Raw genomic sequence first — 18,766 nt, 5'->3', positions numbered from 1 at the left:
GAGAGATGTTCAACATACCTTTTACAGTAGCGGCGGAAGAAGAAAAGCTGGCTTGCAGGCATGGCGAAAGAGAGAGATAGAGACAGAAACACACTAATGATTATGTTTTTTCCGCCACAGAGAGGAAAAGAGACTAATGATGCTTTTTTTTGTTTGTAGTTGACATTTTCTTTGAAGGCTGATAATGAAGCTCCTCAGAGAGGTGCAACCACCAGCCAAACTTATCCAAGCAACTCTCTTATTACTATCACTGTGTTAGTGTCACCCAGGAATGTAGTGCAGTATAAACCCACCTGGACTCACATGAACTACTTCAGTGTGTAAAAGTTTAGTAATTTACATAAGAAGTGAGTCAGCAAGGGCAAAGCTCATATAAATAATGATTTTTTCTAAAGCATTTTGTGTTTTTTTTTTTTTTTCCCTTTTTGCCGAAAGTGGCACTACAAAATTAATCCGCATGCCTTTGCAAAATATATGCTTCTAGAAACTTGGTGAACTGACTACTCACAGGGCTGTTGGGGAGCTAACCGCTAACAGGCTCGCAAGCATGGATGTATTATAAGAACTGGATACCGGACGTCAAGATGGCACCTATTCAGTCCAATTAGAATTTTAGAAAGTTTTCTACTTTCCGGGTTTACTTCCGAGGTATGCGGCCCACTGAATAGTCGTAGTAGTGTTTTTGCCGCTTGCCCCGCCCCCAAGTTCCAGCTCGGCCCAGAGACTTTACATTGTGATGACGTCACAGATGAAAATAGCTTTTTTCAGCTCGAGGAAAGTTTAACAAATGTAAAAACTCCATGGATCAAAGAAACCAAATGGAAAGAGTCACAATCATCCTTTTTTGCAGTTTGAAGTGTCCTGTTAACAGTTGTACAGACGTCTCTTCCAATGGTGGTTCATGGGGAAAATGCTTTTTGGGCCACAGGGGGATTTTTCGCTAAAATGCTGCAAGTGGCCACTGGAAAAAATTGGAAGCAAGGCTGAGCGGCGGCATCGTATCTAGGTCTCATTATACATCCATGTTCGCAAGCCAGGACACACTTTCACTATAGCACTCACATTAGCTTTCCTGAACTGAACTCGGTCACTAACAGGACAATAAGTTCACACAGTTTATGCAAAAGATGTATTTGTAGGCTACCATTAACTCCTGTCTCATGACTGTATGTGAATCACATCTCTGTTGTAAAATTGGTTGGTGACACACAGTTAGTCAGTTAGGATAGCTTGCTCCATTTCGGGCTCTCCGACTCTCCGTTCCCTCAAAGGTCAGCGCTGAGAAGACAGCTTGCTTTTGGTCAACGGCCATAGGCGCTCGCCGGAATAGAGGGGGGGGCAATGTGGCTTTTTGTCCCCCCACTTTCAGGTGTTAAGGTAATACAATTGTAAAGTCTAATGGTGCCTTCAAATGAAACTTGTGAGCTTGTGTTTACAACATGGGAAGTCGTGTATGCTCGGCGTTCAAGTGGTTAGGTTGTGAGAACACAGCTGTTAAGCAACGGCAATATGAATGTTACTGTTGACGTCTAACAGCCACAGAGGCTAACAGTTTAGCAAGCTAGCAAGTGGGTAACATAATGCAGGAAATGCAAAGGCATAATGACGAGGATGATGGCGTTGGGAATATAAACATTTTCCTCAGACCTATTATAAAATTAGGAAGAAAAACAATATACAAATAAAATTACAATATATTAACTTATTATGCACCGAAAAATGCCATTTCTGAAAAAGTCAACAAACACGTCACGGCTCATGAACTCCGAGCTTTCAGAAACTTTCCATTTATGAGGTTGTGAATACCACACGAGGGGGGGGCGTTCATATGGACTTTTCTCGTGAACGCGGTAAACACAACCCCATTTGAAGGCACCAGTAGAAGAAGGTAGAAGAAGTCACAGAGAAGGTTGGCGATAATGTCTATATGGCGTCTAATATGATGGACCTTTATCCAATCATAATCAACCATTGTGTAACCTATAAGCTCGGGATGTCTGTCAATGACAACCCAGCCGTCTCGTTTTGAATCGCGGACCTCGTCTGATTAAATTCTTTACAAGAACACAAAGTTCTTCAGAGATGTAGCCTCTTAATTTTGCTTTCAAAGTGTACCAGATTGATGCATTTAACTTTAAAATGTACACAATTTTCCTCTGGGGAGCATGCCCCTGGATCCCCCTAGAGGATCACAGGTTCAGCCAGCACAGTCTCACAAAATCCTGTGGGAAACACTGTATTACATCATCCAAAGCTGGATGCCCCCACCTCTTCAAAACTCATTACGTCGCCGCTGTCAACGGCACAAATTTGTGTGGCAAAGTTAACAAGTAGTAGTAGTAGATTTACTTTGGCCCATGATCAAATCCACTAATTGCGGTGATTCCATTGGAATGCATTGATTTGATTTTAAGTGCTATAGTGTGACCAGGCTGATCACGGTCCTGATGAAGGTCAGGGATTATTCTTTTTTTATGTACCACTACATCGCTGCTATCAGCTGTGCAGCCAAGAGTTCTGCTGCAAGGGGGAAAAAAAGAAATAGCGAAGGAAAAAAAAAGTGCAGTATAAATAAAGAAAGACAGAGAGAAAGAGGTGGGAGGGATGGGAACGGAAAGAAGGATGAGGTAAGCCCTATGGGAGAGGCCTGCGCTGACTTGCTAAACCCCTCCAACCTCATCCTCCTCCTCCTCCTCCTCCTCCTCACTTCTATCCTCCATCACTTCTCTTTCCAGGGCGAGACGGCGAGAGGAGAGATTAAATAAGAGGAGCGAAACATGAAGGGAGGAAGGAGTGACATCAACGGTGACATCAGGTGGACGAGAGGTCAGAGGTCGAACAGATGATACTTTGTTTTTGCAGAAAAAGGACGAGTCGAAACCTTTGGAATTTATCGGAGGTGAAGACCCGAGAGGCGATCGCTCTGCTTTGTTTGCTTTGACCTGAAGGCTCGTGGGTGTCCTCGGGGCAGCCTGTCGGGTGCTCCCCCAGGGCTGAGGCGATTTTTAGATGAACTTTAGCCTCCGTCCGCCCTCCCGTTACCCCCCTTTGCTTCAACTGAGCTTAAACACTCTCGGGCCGGCTCGTGTCCCATGGCGCGTGTGTTTTTTTGGGATGGAGTCGTCCCGTCTGTAAACTGTGTCTGACCCCGTGTATCTGGAGGGCTCTCCCCCACACACACACACATACACACACACACCAGTGCTCCCTTAGTGGGGTACACACCGCTTGCAGCATGATGTGATGACTTGTTTCTCAGTGAAAGGCCTCTTTGATTGGGGGGTTGAGCTTCCCATCATCTCATGCGATGCTCGCTGAAGGAAATGGCGTGTGAAAAGAAGCGAGCGCACAATAGCGATTCACACTGCATACACTTTCGATTCACGACACAACTGGCAATGAATCTACTCTACATGTATACTTGCTATAAGATTTGTTGTGTATCTGCAAGAAACATAATTTCTTTCTGTTTACAAACAGAAAGAAAACATGCAATTAAGGGGTTTCATGTTAACTTAACCAGCTACGGCGAGATTCATTATTAAAAAACTTGAATTAAAGAATGTGGGAATGAGCAACATAAGAGCACGACTGCAGTTCACTTTTTAATATTTCATGTTTGGATTGCGCCGTATTGAGAATAACCTACAACGCCATAGTTTGTGGTGTTTTGGCTCGGGCTAATCGCTGTGTTTGTTAATAGTCTCCTTAGAGGAAGGCATGTTTCCCTTCCCTGTCCCTAATGTAATAAAAGGCTTTTAGCAACTCCTTCAAATGCATCAGGACTGTGCTTTTCCCTATTTCCTTTGTATCTCATTAATTTCCATATTTAATTAGCTTGGCTCATTAAACGCCATGCACACAGGAATGTATGCGGGAATAATTGCGTGCAATGTTATAGACACAAATTATCCATAATGTTCTTGTGTGAGTTGTGACAGAACATGTAGGCCTTGTTGATTAGTCCACTCTAATGGACATGGCACTTGATTTGTTTGTCTGTCAGTGTGTGTGTGTGTGTGGGGGGGGCGTGTGTACCCTTGTGTGTTCAAGTGTGTGTGTGTGATATTTGTGCATATGTGTCACGTGTGTACCAATCTATCCGTCAACTCTAAACCATGTTAAAGAGTGAAATTACCCATCAGCTCTGGTAAAAGCATAGCTGACAACCCGTAATCATGGTCATGAGAGAAAACAAATCATCGTCACATGTGGGCAGACACACACATACACACTCAGGACAAAAGATTCGGTGACCAGAGACAACAGGAAATATAAAATCTAAATACCAAAATTCAAATGTGTTTCCTGTCTTTGAGTCTGTTTGCCAGAAGTAACATGTTCTACTAAGGAAGGAAAATGATTAAAGTGGCAGTAGGCAGAATATTTTTTTGCATCATTCGGTAAAAATTCTATAACAAACTTTCAGCATATTGTAATTCAAGTGTTCTGAGAGAAAACTAGACTTCTGCACCTCCTCATGGCTCTGTTTTCAGGCTTTAGAAAATCTAGCCTGAGGCGGGAGACATCAGCTAATCAAAGGTCATTTCAGAGAGAGAGCGTTCCTATTGGCTGTTCATTCAGCGGAGGTAGCTGTCAATCATTTTACAGCTAAACAGTACACTTCAAAATGTTTCTGAAAACATTTGAGGTGAGAAATAGGCATTACAGTAACAGAATACTGATTCATATTTGATCAGCGCTGCCTAGTTTGACCATTTGATCGGAGTTTGTGAGTGATTGACAGCTGCTCAGAGACGGCAAGGCTCCTGCTCGGCTCTGATTGGTTGTTTTCCTCCGGTCTGTGAAATCTTGCAGATGCCATTAGGAGCACTGGAGGACACAGAGGCATGCGATTTTTTTTTTCAGATTACCTGTGTCATGCACTACTGCCAGGATATAAAGTGCTACAGGAATGAGTCTTAAAACACGAAAATGAGTTAGCATTTTAGCACTTCAGGTTCCCTTGTCTTGAAGTCAATGAGTTTTTTTGAAGGGTTTATAGTTTGATGCCTGCTCTGTGGTTAACACAAGCTTAAGAGATTTTAATGTTTTTGTTATACAATATTAAATACATCAGTAAATATCCCACACGGGAATTTTGAACGTTTATATGTCTTAAAAAAGGCGGTTGCTAACAATCGGCTAAATGAGATTACTAAACATCACGTCAACTCGTCCGCCTTTATAGCTTCGTTGAGTATACACCCGGTCATGTGTAGTAGTGTAGTTCATTTGTAGCCTAGCGTTAGCTTTTTACATCTGGTGATTGCATTTACACTTCAAAAATAATAAAAGTGCTTTATTTGTGAAGATTATCTTGCTGAACAAAATGTGTAAGTATCATAAATGTGTGCTTGCCAGAGAGCTTATTTTCCTCATAATCCAAAACCCAATGGAAAAATCCCACTGGCTTTTTGTCGAGGGAACCAGTGTGATGCTAACTTCCTGATTGGCCTACAAAAATACGTCATCCCTGTAGCACTCTATTTGCTCCAACCTGCCTACCCCAGCTTTAACAGGAGGTCTTCATTGTCTCACTGTTGTATCCTCACCAGTCTCCAGTCTTTTTATACATCACAGCAAATTAACAAGGTATTCTTCCCAGGCTCGCTATCTCCCACTCAAATATATATTTACAGCTTTCATATGAGATGCTCTCTATCACACAGAACTATAGGTGATTTTTAATCACGCGCCATGGTGAGACATGCATGAATAACTCTGACATTTACAATTAGCTGTTGTCAGCAGTCAAAGGCAGTAGTGCAATTTACTAGGTACACATTACTGTCGTAAATGGAAGTGACAACAATTTGATATGTTGTTTGAAAGTGGCGTGATAGCGAATTGTATTTGACCCTGTTTAAGTGGGTTCGCTCTTGATAGGCGAACACCCTTTTATTCAAAAGAGATAATTGGTTTTGTAAAATGTTGTTCACGCAGGCCCCTGAAACGTTTTGGGAGAGGAAGTAGCGGGGCGTTGATTAACCTTGTCATAGTTCTTGACATCTCACGACCACGCAGCTCTTACATTCAACACGCGTCCCTGCATCGGATGTCGCTCATTTCCCTCCACCCCCCCCTCTGCGTGCCAAGGATAAGTGTTAAATTAGTGTTTTTCTTTATCATTATCTTTTCCGTGACAGATGCATTCAGAGTGGAGACGCTGTTCTTTCAAGCAGGGTTGGAGAGCGAGAGGGTTAGTTTCTGAAGCCGAACTTCTGAGGCAGTGACAGTTTATGACTCAGGAGGTTGAGTTAGAAAGAGGGGGTCGGCCTCTCTGGTCTCTTTGGTCTCCTTGCTGTGGTTTCCCCACATTTGGCTGGCAGACAAGTGCATTGTGCACGAGTCCTCTGTGATGTGGTGTTGCGATGATGAGTAAGCACACATATGATGGAGTGGGTATGTGTGTGGTATCCAGAGCTCTGCCTGACACATGGCCATGAGGAAATTCAGAGGCGGGATCCACGAGGGAGTTTGGAATATATATTACGCAGCGTTTTACAGGCCAAACTTTTCCCCCTGTCTAATTAGAGGACAAGCTGCGGGTTCTGCCAGTTACGTAACCTCTAAAGACTTCCTTGGTGAAGAAGCGATACGTTCAACATGACACATCTGGGTAAATTATTCATAGATTTGGTTCCAGTTCAAGGATAGGATGAGTTCACCTAAACTTTCCTAACGTTTTCCATTCTTTTTTATCTGCATTAAATTATATTTAGGACAGACTCTAGTGATGTATATTACTGGTTATAGCCCTCTCTCAAACCTTCGTCACAGGTTCCAGATGTCTTTGAACCGTGAGAACCAAAGAGTGATGTTCCCTTCTTGGATTGTTTAATTTTAAAACGGCACTCCAGTGATTTAGTATCGCACTTTCAAAATGTTAGGAGACCTGCAGGAGACAGATTAAAAAAGAACCATCAAAATTGAAACAGCAGAGGTTGAGAACTTTAACTTTGCATCCCTAATACGAGTCAAGCTTCTCTTTCATTATAGACCTCCCCCAACCTCCTGTTTGATACACGGGTTTTCTGTCAAATATTTAACAGAAGTTTGCTAAGTTCTTGTATATTGATAAGTTATTGTATTGATAAGTATTGTATAGTTTGCACAATATTTTTGTGTTTTTGCTGCTGTAAAATTGAAATTTCCCTCTGGGATTAATAAAGTATCTATTAATCTATCCATCTATCTTGAAGCCTCAACCTGACCTCAAGAAAGTCCTGATGATGTCATGATGACATCATCAGGGTTGTTATGTCATACCTTAGAGAACCCCATCCAAAGCCACAGATGACATTATACAGATGGCAGAATTTTAGCTGGTAATGTTTACCTGAAGATCAACTTGGGTAGGTTTAGGCAACAAAACTAATTAGTTAGGTTTAGGAAAAGATCAACTTCGTTAGGTTTAGGCAACAAAACTAATTTGTTTGGTTTAGGAAAAAAATGTGGATTGGGTTAAAATAACACCGGAAGTGGTGTAACTTAAGTATAGAAGTTACGTGACAAAAACTCCTTAGTTAGGTTTAGGGAAAGATCGACTTGGTTTGGTATAAGCATCAAAACTACTTAGTTAGGTTTAGGAAAAGATCGTGGTTTCAGGTTAAAAAATGGTGTTCCTTAAGTACGGAAGTTACGTGACAAACAAATCAACGTTGACTTCTGTTTTCACACGGTCTACGAACAGCGGTTAGGTGAAAGTCTGGTGTTTTTTGACCCACCCATCCACCCCGACCTCCTCCCTATGCAGAGTTTGTCACTCTTTGTAGGCCTACTTCTTGGTTCACAATTACGTGGATGACATACAAACTGATTTTGTGGGATATATACGGATTACAGCGCATTTACTTTTCGTTGGTATATCTACAAACGATGTATGAGAACAGCCTGTGCTGTTAGTGTGGCACAACGTTTTTTTTGTTACCAGTATATCTTTGCCTTTTAATGACACTTTTACCTTTGAACCCCAGCCTGGTGTACATCTTTTGGATCTCAGTCAGTTCAACATTTTTGATGTTATTTAAACCTGACTGTAATATTCTAACGTGAAGCATCGTGCTGTGCCGTGACCCCCACCCGCCTGGCACACCCAGAACATTAAAACAAACAGCGAGGGTTAATTGCGCACACCGTTTGGCCCGGCTCAGACCGCGTGTTTGTTCAGTCAGAGGTTTGGAGTAGCTTTGATTGAGGCAAAGCGTTTGAGTGGGTTCAGGCTGTGTGTTACTGAGGTGGGCCTATGTTCATCATCATCAGCTCATAATGATGCCAGCACCGCCGCTGTTATCGCAACCTCTCTCTGTGGGTGGTTTTCCTCCCCGTGTGTGTGTATGTGTATGTGTTCTTTTAGAAGCGGGATTCAATAGTGCTACTGCCCTTGATCCCTCTCACTCTCTTGTACCTCTCTCTCTCTCTCTTCCTCTGCTTTTCTTCCCGTGTCAACGTCTGGAACTCCCACAGAACTCCCAAGCAGCTCTGATTCAGAGGAAGTCCTTCCTGAGATTAATACACACACACAGAGAGGCACATACACAAACTTCCCCGTCAGATTTACCCCCTCTCATTCGTCCTCCCACAGACATCCTGTTTGTCTCCTGCAGCTCCTCTGCTCCTTCAGATGAACATAAGCCAGGGAGTAAACAGAAGAGCAGTTTCTGAGGAGAAGGCGGTATGGAAGAACTCCTAAAAACAACCACAATCCCTGTCAGTCAGGACCTCCAGCTCACATTTCTATCCTCTGTCACCTTGCTGTTGTGTTTTATTCGTTCAGTATTTAGAACTTGTTGAGCCTGCGGATCCAAATTCAGTGACAATCGGTTTTAACCAGGATCTGGGACCTCGCCAATCATATTACTACCACGTTTTCGAGCGGGGCTCCTGGAATGAGAGAAACCTTGTTGATTTTTTTCTGTAATCAGTTTCCATTATCTCTCGCCGCGGCGGTATGGCATCAGCTCTGCGTCCTGTCTTCTCATCCGTAGAGCGGTCTATCCAATCCATTTTACCCATCTGCCAATCTCCATCATTTCGATCTTGGTTTGTCCCCTCTTCCCTCTCCTCTCTGTCTCCCTTCACTCTATCCGTGGCTAATCCATTACATCTTCTAATGACTGTTGTTTCGCTCTATAAAGAAAAGTGTGGGGCGGATTGGCATTTCTGAAGCCATGTGTGTGTGTGTGTTCGTAACTATCACCTCCCTATCTCCTCCATGAAGCCGCATCCCATATAGGTTCTTTATGTTCACAAAGAAATTACAGCCATGAGAAGATTTTCAATGCCAGAAGTCAAATAATTTCATACAGAAAAATACTTTCCGGTGACTGTGGGTCCCCGTTTCGAGAAAATGCTCATGAGTTACTCTCAATTTGTACTTTTTTTTCTGAAAGAATGGACATTTCACTGTGTAGGATCTCTTCCCACATTGATTATTTTCAGCTTTTCTGCAACTCCAGGTTAGTCATAGCACATATTTTAGTCTCCTCTTCACATTTGCTTCCACATTTTCTTAAAATAAATTGATAATATCAAGTAATTTGAGGTATCATCACATTCTTCTACATTAGCTGGTAGTTCTAACCTTAGGATAGTTATTATTGAGACATGTTTAAAAGGTCCTTTTGCAGTGGGTGAAGCTTAGTTCTGTGACCCTCAAATCAGCACATTTAGGACCTTGAAACAATAAATATCTTCACTCCCTGGCCTGTTCCAGTCTGTCCCTGCTGACTCAGCCAAGCAATTATTATGTACTGAGAAGTATTCACTTTGGGTAAACACAGAAATCAACCTCTGCCTCTGAAAAATGAAGCCAATGCTGAAGTGCTTTAAACTTCAATTCTTTCTAACAGCCAAGAGGGGGTGACTCCTCTGGTTGCAAAAAGAAGTCTGATTGTATAGAAGTCTATGAGAAAATGAGCCTACTTCTCACTTGATTTATTACCTCAGTAAACATTGTAAACATGAGTTTATGGTCTCAATCGCTAGTTTCAAGTCTTCTTCAATACAGCATGATGTTCATTTAGTAAATGATGGTCCCATTTAGAGTCAAATAGACCATAAAGCAGGGGATGCTTTAGGACGTGGCTACCTTGTGATTGACAGGTCACTACCACGGCGTTGTCCGGTCTGGGAGTTGTCCTTGTTTTCGTATTAGAACTTTAACTCTTTCACAGTGTGTTTTCAGTTCATGAATGGTAATTATAAAATTTGGTCTTGTTCAGCGTTTGGTTGTACTTAGCTCCACCCTCTCATGTTACTTCTGGTTGCAAAAAACCAAGATGGCGACGGCCAAAATGCCGAACTTGAGGCTTCAAAGCGGCAGTTCACATACCAATGGTTGATGTCACGGTGACTACGTCCACTTCTTATATACACTCTATGGTTTATTTGGAAGTAGTTCTTCGAGGAAATTCCTCTGGAAATGAACAACCTGCTGATAGACTCCACACATTTTGTCTCCTTTTCCCCCTATAACCAATCAGCACCAAATTATAAAGTCGATTCCATGGAACTTCCAAGGGAATTATGAGGAAATAAGAAATCCATTCAATAAAGCATTACTGTTTGTTTGTTTTTTAATAATCTTTTCCACACAAAAAAAAAAAGATTTTAATACTAAACAAGAAAAAACAATTCAATTCAATTCCATTTATTTTTATGTAGCGTCAAATCATAACAGAAGTTATCTCGAGATGCTTTTTGCAATGGACATTTTTTGCATTTCATTGCATTACTAAAGAAAATGTTGCAGCTAAATGAGTGGCAAACTTACAGATAGGAGTCATATATGACAGTTTGTCATAAACCCTCAATAGATACTTCCTACCACGGTGGCCAATGGGGTAGCCAGACTGAAGTCTTTGCTCTGCCATGGGCCCAGGACTATGAATCATTCAGGGTTTCCCTCTCATTGTGGTGCTACTCCACCTACAGCAGTATCTTGTTTTTGTCATTCCTTGCCTGCTTTTAATTACATTCTTTCAGATGATCTATTCACTCATTTTACAACTTTTCTCCACAGAAAGTTTTTATGCACAGCATAGATTGAGGTTATTACATAACAGGCTTATGACGAATGGCCACCCTGCAAGGACACCTGCGATATACGTCTTCTTTGCCATACAGGACTATTACAATGACGTTAACTGTGCAGTCTATAGAAAATTGGAATTGCTGGTAATCCTGAAGATATTACCAGAACAGGCAAATAAATGGCCTTCATACTGCTATCTTAGCGTACCACACACACTGCATGCTGCTAGGATACAATCGGAAAATAAAAAACATCTCTTCATCTAACAGTTATGGTGCCCTTGAAATTGTAAAGGGCCATTCTGAGACAAATTAGCAGTTGTAGTCGCTGCGCTGGATCCCCCACTGTGCCAGTCAGCGGCGCTCCCCTCTGATTTAAGATCATGAGCCTTCAGTGTTCAGCCACATCCACATGACAACTCTCTCCATTCATGTGTTTTATGGAATCATCACTGTCGCCCCCCAGCAAATGAGCACAGCAATATTTAGGACAAATGCCACTGTCGAATGGCCCTGTGAAACAATGCTTTTGAATATTTCATCACTCTGAAAAAAAAGTCATATTAAAGCCAGAGGGTGGGAAAGATGACATCCATTTCCTAAAGCTGTGTGGGTGTTGCAGCGCTGTACCTTACAGGGAGGTACCGGGATTAGCAGTCGGCACTGAAGCGCTGCTGTGGCTGATGGGTTGTTTGTGTTGCAGGGTGCAGTTTCCTCAGCGCAGCGAGGTCTGGCTGCCAGAGAGGCTGTGGAGCGCGCTGGCTGTGGCCTCTGCTGACTGGCTTTCTACACAGCGTCTGTGGAGGCAGAGATAAGCAACGACACACACATGGTACACACACACTGATGTATGACGTCATGGGTGGATTTTGTGTGTGTGTGTGCAGTTTTTTGGTTCATCTATTTTTAAGAGCCAGGGGGCATCTGGGTGAGGTTCCAACAAGATCCTGGGGGCCAAAAGTTCAGAGAGGGAGAGGAGCGAGTGGCAGCTTGTGTGGATGAACGCAAAGGGAAGGGGATGAAAGACACGTGGGATGACGGTGAAAATGGTGACGAGCAGCTTCACATGCGACGCAAGTTGGTTATTTTCCATTTACTCCCGTCGCATTTTCATAGGCTCCGGTCACAGAAAACACATCACCATATTTATTATTAATCCAAACATCTCCCTTCCTCCCAACGGGTCGACTTGCCCTCAAAGCCGTGCGACCCTCCCTCGCCTCGGAGGCCAGCCTCCCCGCGAGGCAGCTCCAGGTAATGGCCTGTGAAATGACTGGGCTTTTGTTGGTCGGGAGGCTCGCTGGAGGCCCGGGCAGCTTATTTATGGAGCTACTGTGGTCTTTCTCCTGGCCTCGACACCTATAAATACACGGGGAAGGTTAGCCTGCTAAAACAAACAATGATGTGAGCCGGGGCCGTCTGAAATAGAATATGCAATTCTGCAGCTCGACCCGCTATAAAAAGAGCTGGAGTCTATCTTTAGGTGGGAGGGAGATTAGATTTAGAACTGCGGTGTGTACGCTGGTTCAGATCTAGTGATGACTTCAAGACGTAATAAGGCGGTATTAGAGTTTAAACTTTATTGACCTGAACTATATTTGGTATTCATCCTCCTACTCTCACAATGTTTACAGTGTGAAGGCAACCGCATTGTGAAGGCACTGTTAATTTTCTGTTAAAATGACGCAATACGGTCGAACCTCTTATATTTCTTGGAATTTTCATGAAAAGCAATCAGGCACAACTGGAAAAATGTGCTTCTCATTTGTATGATTTATATTGTGATTTTTTTAAATGTAAATCTCTATAGCTTCCACGGCCCAGAACACATCACGGTCAGGTTGTAGTTGGAAGAGACCAAGTGTCAGTGAAAAGGGTGTTGGCAGGCAGGTTCCATATGTTAAAGTTGGACAGGTTTCAACACATATACAGTACATCAGCGCACGCACGCCGACGCTGGGAGCTACGCTAGACCTCCATAATGGATATACAAGGGGCTCTTGTTAGTGTCTGGTTTTAGCTGAGCACACAGCAGACAGGACTGGAGAGCAGCCCAGTCCTGGAGATGGCAAACGTGGTTAAACTGATAAAACTGTCATTACCGTGTTGGAGGCAGCTGGCGAGGTGCAAGGGCGAGAGAGAGAGAGAGAGAGTAAGAGAAAAAATACGAGTGAGAGAGCACATCCTGTCAGGGCGGCTGGCGTGTAGACTTTTGGTTTAGACCAATATCCTGGGCCGATATTGGCCTGTCAGATATTGGTCTGTCATGGTTCTGATGTTAGAGGTTCCTGCCTGGCCAAAGCTAGAGAATGTGTTTCTATTTATATATCAGATCTTGATCAAAGAAATCATCCCACCCAGTAAACTTTAAACGATCTGGTTTATTAGGACTTGATTCTTTTAACCATCAGTGTTACTATCATTATTATTTAACAAGTCAACTGTCAATATCTGGAAATGTGGCAACATCTCTAAAAACAAAAGCAGTCAATCAGCCAGGTTTTAAACAAAGCAGCAGGTTATTTGCCAAACTTATTTGGAAAAAGAAAATTAACAAAAACTTAAATTATTAACCAAACTTCCCTTTTTAATTTTCCCTATAGCAGCTTATGGATTGACTTCCTGGTTTAACCATAGACTGTGAATAAAAAGTGGACGTACAGTAGTTACCTTGATGTCACCCATTGATTTGTGGACTGCCGTTTTGAAGCCTCGAGTTCGGTGTTTTGGCTTTCACCATCTTGTTTTTTTGCAACAAGATGTGACACAAGACGTTCAACCAAACGCTGAATAAGACATTTTTAGGTTACCAAAAACGTTATAGGCCTTATTAACTTTAACAAACTGAAAACACTGTGAAAGGGTTAAATTTGTAGGACGAAATCACAAACAACTCCCAGACCAGACAACGCCGTGGTAGCGACCTGTCAATCACAAGGTAGCCACGCCCTGAAGCATCCCCTGCTGTATGGTCTATTTGACTCTAAATGGGACCATAGTTTACTAAATGAACATCATGCTGTATTGAAGAAGACTTGGAACTAGCATTTGAGACCATAAACTCATGTTTACAATGTTTACTGAGGTAATAAATCAAGTGAGAAGTAGGCTCATTTTCTCATAGACTTCTATAAAATCAGACTTCTTTTTGCAACCAGAGGAGTCGCCCCCTGCTGGCTATTAGAAAGAATGCAAGTTTAAGGCACTTCAGCATTGGCTTAACTTTTCAGTACCGGAGGTTGCTGCCTAGGTTTAACTTTGACCCACCACATTTTGTGCTTGCTGTGCAGCTTTCCTGTGCAATGATAGGCTGTTAGTGACATTTCGTGTGTGCTCACTTTCAGTGATTTTAGCTTGTTTAGCAATGTTGTCTCTCTCCAAGATCAATCACTTTGGGGATTTCAATACTATCGTAACTGACAGAAGTGATTCTCTTTTCATTGCCAAGCAGTAATTTCCCCATATTGGTTAGGATCTCCGGATTTTATTAAAGTTTAAGTCTTTGAGTTGTAGCCTAACATGTCATTAGCCAAACTGGGATAGAAATGATGGACAGATGGACGGAGCTGCTGAATCAACTACATGAATTTCATTAGTTTTATTGGAGCATTTTCTTTCCTCGTGGTCAGATGCTGTTTCACAGGTTTTTTTCCACTCTGAACAAACGATGAAGGAGCCACTGAAAATATAGTTTTTTGCTATCAGCAGTTTACATCCAAAAATATCAGTATCGGCCTTGAAAACCCATAAAGGTCAAACCCTAGCAGAGTTAGCTCCTGTAAAATCAAACATGCTGTTCCTCCGTGCTGAGAGAGGGAAAGGGGAGCGGTTGCGAGGGAGGAGAGTTTGGAAGGTGTTATGTTGCAGCGTGGTGCCAGGGGAGCTGTGAGGCTTGGCAAAGAGGTGTGTGTTCACATCCCCAGTTTCCCCACTACTGCTGGGAGAGAGGGGTGGGAATGGAGCACGAGGGGAAGGGAGGGTGAGATGAATGGAAAGACAGTAGGCGGGGAAGCTACGGAGACATACGCCAGCGACAATTTATCCATCTATCACTCTCCAGCGTTAATCAGTGTGGCTTGGTTGCAGAAAAATCCGCAGAAAAAAAGTGCGCGCATCTCTGAAAATGACAACCCCTCAAAACATTTTCATCCCAGGTGCAAATAAACCTCACTGATCTGTCCTGCTGCGATTGTACACTGCAGCTGACCACATATGGCTGCAGGATATGTAAGATTTAGTCCATGCAGCTCAGCACCTAAGTGGAAGGCCAGTTGGTTACAAACAACCACATGACAACTAGAATTATATATCTCAAATTTCCCGCATGGTGTATGAGCAACCTTGTCTCTACTGATTTGTTTGAAGAGAAACACAATACCACCCCAAATTATGTTTTTTGTTTTTTTTATTATTTCATGATTAGATAATACGACGGCGTATTAGCGCCATTGTAGGAAATAAATAAATAAATTATGGAAGAGAAAACTTAGAATTTTCGAGATTAAAGTCATAAATTTACTAGAAAAAAACTTACAAATTTATGAGACAAAAACTTGTATATTCTCTGAGATTATAAAGTCATAAATTTATGAGAAAAGAAACTTGGAATATAGTGGAGTACAAAACTGTGGTAATAAAAAATAGAGGCTTATTATTGCCTATATTTAGGCAATAAAATCACCAACCCTGTCTCCTAGAAATGATATTTATGCCACAACTTTCTTTTGCCAAATACATTTTACTATTAAAGCAAATGCTGCCTGGATTGTGTTCAGTAGCAACATGTGTTCCAGTCCAGGAAGCGCTATGTTCTCGTACGACACACGAATCACACTGAACTCCGAGGTTCACGTAACTGAGTCCCGCGTGCGGTACAGTGCACACGAGAGCGGTGAGAGTTTTATGGTGGCGCGCCATAAAAGCAAAACAGTTAGCAGAAAGACACTGAAACACTCCGTAGAGCTGAGGGGAAACTGCAGAGGCGGGTGATGATTATCTGTGGGTTCATTACTACGGTTTAAAGTGACCCCTTTCATGTGACACATACTCATGTTATCCTGTGTTCATGGAAAAATATTGATTAAAGCCCCTTTAACCAAGTGATGTAAGCGCTTAAACATAACCATAAAAAAAACATCAATCATGCTTTAAGAGTGGATTTTGCTGAGAAAACAAATGAAAGACGTTGTCAGTGAACATTTTGCAGACACGTTCAGCAGACAGCTCAGTTGGCAGGAAAAAATGTTGGCGTTATACGTTTCTGCTAACCACTGATACGTTGAATGTTGATGTTTTTTTGCAATCGGTCAAAGCAAGTGAATATAAAGCAACCTTTATTGAAAGTTATGTTGTATAATAATTCGTATAAGAAGCAAAAAAGTCCAGTGTAGTGGGGATGGTGGATGGGTCAAACAAACACAGGACTTTCACCCAGAAGGCCGCTGTTTGTGTCTCATGTGAAACCATAAGTAAACGTTGAATTTATGCTTGTTATGTAATGTTGTACAAGAAAGCATGCTAAAGGAGGTTGTGTTTTATTTGCAGTTGTTACGTTGTTATGGTTGTCACGTTTCATTGTTAAGTTGTTGCGCTACGTTGTTGCGCTACGTTGTTGCGCTACGTTGTTGCGCTACGTTGTTACGCTATGTTGTTACGCTACGTTGTTACGCTGTTGTATAATAATTTGTATAAGAAGCAAAAAAGTCCACTAAGGGTGTGTAGTGGGGATGGTTGACGGGTCAAACAAACACAGGACTTTCACCCAGAAGGCCGCTGTTTGTGTCTCGTGTGAAACCATAAGTAAACATTGACTTTATGCTTTTTACTTAAAGTTATACAAGAAAGCATGCTTGAGGAGGTTGTGTTTTATTTGCAGTTGTTACGTTGTTATGGTTGTCACGTTCCATTGTTACGTTGTTACGCTACGTTGTTACGCTACGTTGTTACGCTACGTTGTTACGCTATGTTGTTACGCTATGTTGTTATGTTATCATTTGAACACAAACATTATGTTTTTTTTAGTAGCAGTAGAACATTTTGCGACTTTGCAGTTCATTAAAGGCATTTCCTTAGGGTAGTGTATTGGGGCCATTCTAGGTAAACATTTGCGCAGTGTTTAACAGAGGCATTTAAGTAGGATGAGGTTGATCCAACATTGCAAAGTGAGGCGATGTGGTTCCTAAAAAAACACCCCCCTCTATTTTTCATTACCATTACAATATTCCAAGTTTTTTTTTCTCATAAATTTATGACTTTATAATCTCAGAGAATATACAAATTTTTGTCTCATAAATTAGTAAATTTTTTTCTTGTGAATTTATGACTTTAATCTCGGAAATTCTAAGTTTCCTCTTCCATAATTTATTTATTTTTTACCTACAACACTTATACATCGTCGTATTTTCTAATCATGAAATAATAATAAAAAATCTTTTTCTCTTCAAACATGCTTACTGCTGCAAATTAGTAGAGACAAGGTTGCTCATACACCATGCAAGAAATGTCTATTTGAGCATCATTCAGCTGTAAAAAATATATGTTTCTTAGATTAAAACAAGCCTTTTTTAGCATGAAGAGGTGAGAGGAATCAGGTCAGATCTACAGATGAAATGGCAGACTTGTTGTTGGAGGTTGTGTGAAAGCCTGTTGTTTGTTTGAATCAGCTGTAGCAGCCATAACTTGAAAGATGAAGTCTGACAAAGTGTGATACTACCGGGCTTATGCTGTTGATTTGAGGTGTGAAATGATGTAGAATGCGTCACCTTCAGTTAGTAAACAGAATTTATTGGCGTTTTTAACCGGGACAGGTGCAGGTGACGAATACTCCGTATGTTTATATACATATGTATTACCATTATGTAATAAAGAGAAAACTTTTTTGAAAGTGTCATGAAACAAAGCAAAATACAGCACACCGCCGTAGTATAGAAGCAAAAACTCTTTTACGATTTTACGACAAGACTTGTTAGGATGAATTTTACAGTGCACTTACGTATATACAAAAAGCATGCAGTATGCTGCAAACAAACACAGAAATGCTGAAGTAGAAAGTAAACCTGACACCCAGAGGCTCCCATTACTGCAGTGTGAAGTCAGTTGAGGTCATTAGGATGATTTTATGAATACAAACTATCTCAGATGAAGTATTCATGACAAGGGGCTGCGGTCGGACCAGTGATTAGTCCAAGATCTCTTTGTTGGAACGTTTAATTAGTCTCCCACCTACTGCGTATATCTAATGCTGCTTTTTAAACACAAAAGGAATAAAAGGCATTGATCGCGAGCGATCAATAGAACGTCGCCTCGGGGGCCTTAATGTTTGAACGTTCATGGACATTTCAACATCGTTGTTGTAGACTGCTGTTCTTCTTGAACGCGCCCCACGGCTCCCCTCTCTTGTGTGTTGGGGAGGGAGAAGACAGAGCGATTGGAGGGTGAGTTTAGGTGAGGCGAGGAGGGTGAAGCAGGGTGATGACACCAGAGTGAAACTGAAGGTGTTGGTGCGGAGGACTGTGGTTGGGGATTGCTGCTGATGTTAAGTGTGATCTGTCTGTCACTTTGATTCACTGTCAACAGTGTTTGCCCCCAATAGATGCCTCACCTGCTGCTGGCATCCGGCCTGCAGTTTTGGTGAGAAGTGGCGCAGACAGTTTGGTGTTAGAACTTGCTTTATTGGCTGCTGGTAACGCCGGGCCACGTCTCCTGTAACATTCATGACCAAAATGTCTGA

General features: G+C 42.0%; 1 protein-coding gene across 3 annotated transcripts in view; it reads left to right on the top strand.

The window, feature by feature from the left end:
• Window positions 1-18,766, top strand: part of nrsn1l (neurensin 1-like) — a 130,111-nt gene that overhangs the window by 36,590 nt on the left and 74,755 nt on the right. The window contains exon 2 of one of the 3 annotated variants that reach the window (XM_037796073.1): window positions 11,741-11,869. The exons of the other annotated variants lie outside the window; for them this stretch is intronic. The gene's annotated coding sequence lies outside the window, so the exon portion shown is untranslated. The remainder of the gene's footprint in view (window positions 1-11,740; window positions 11,870-18,766) is intronic. 3 annotated transcript variants of the gene reach the window in all.

This window comes from Sebastes umbrosus, chromosome 15, assembly GCF_015220745.1.
Source record: "Sebastes umbrosus isolate fSebUmb1 chromosome 15, fSebUmb1.pri, whole genome shotgun sequence".
Classification (NCBI taxonomy): Eukaryota; Metazoa; Chordata; class Actinopteri; order Perciformes; family Sebastidae; genus Sebastes; species Sebastes umbrosus.
The sequence above is the reverse complement of the archived record's forward strand: the minus strand, read 5'-3'. Positions and strand labels throughout refer to the sequence as shown.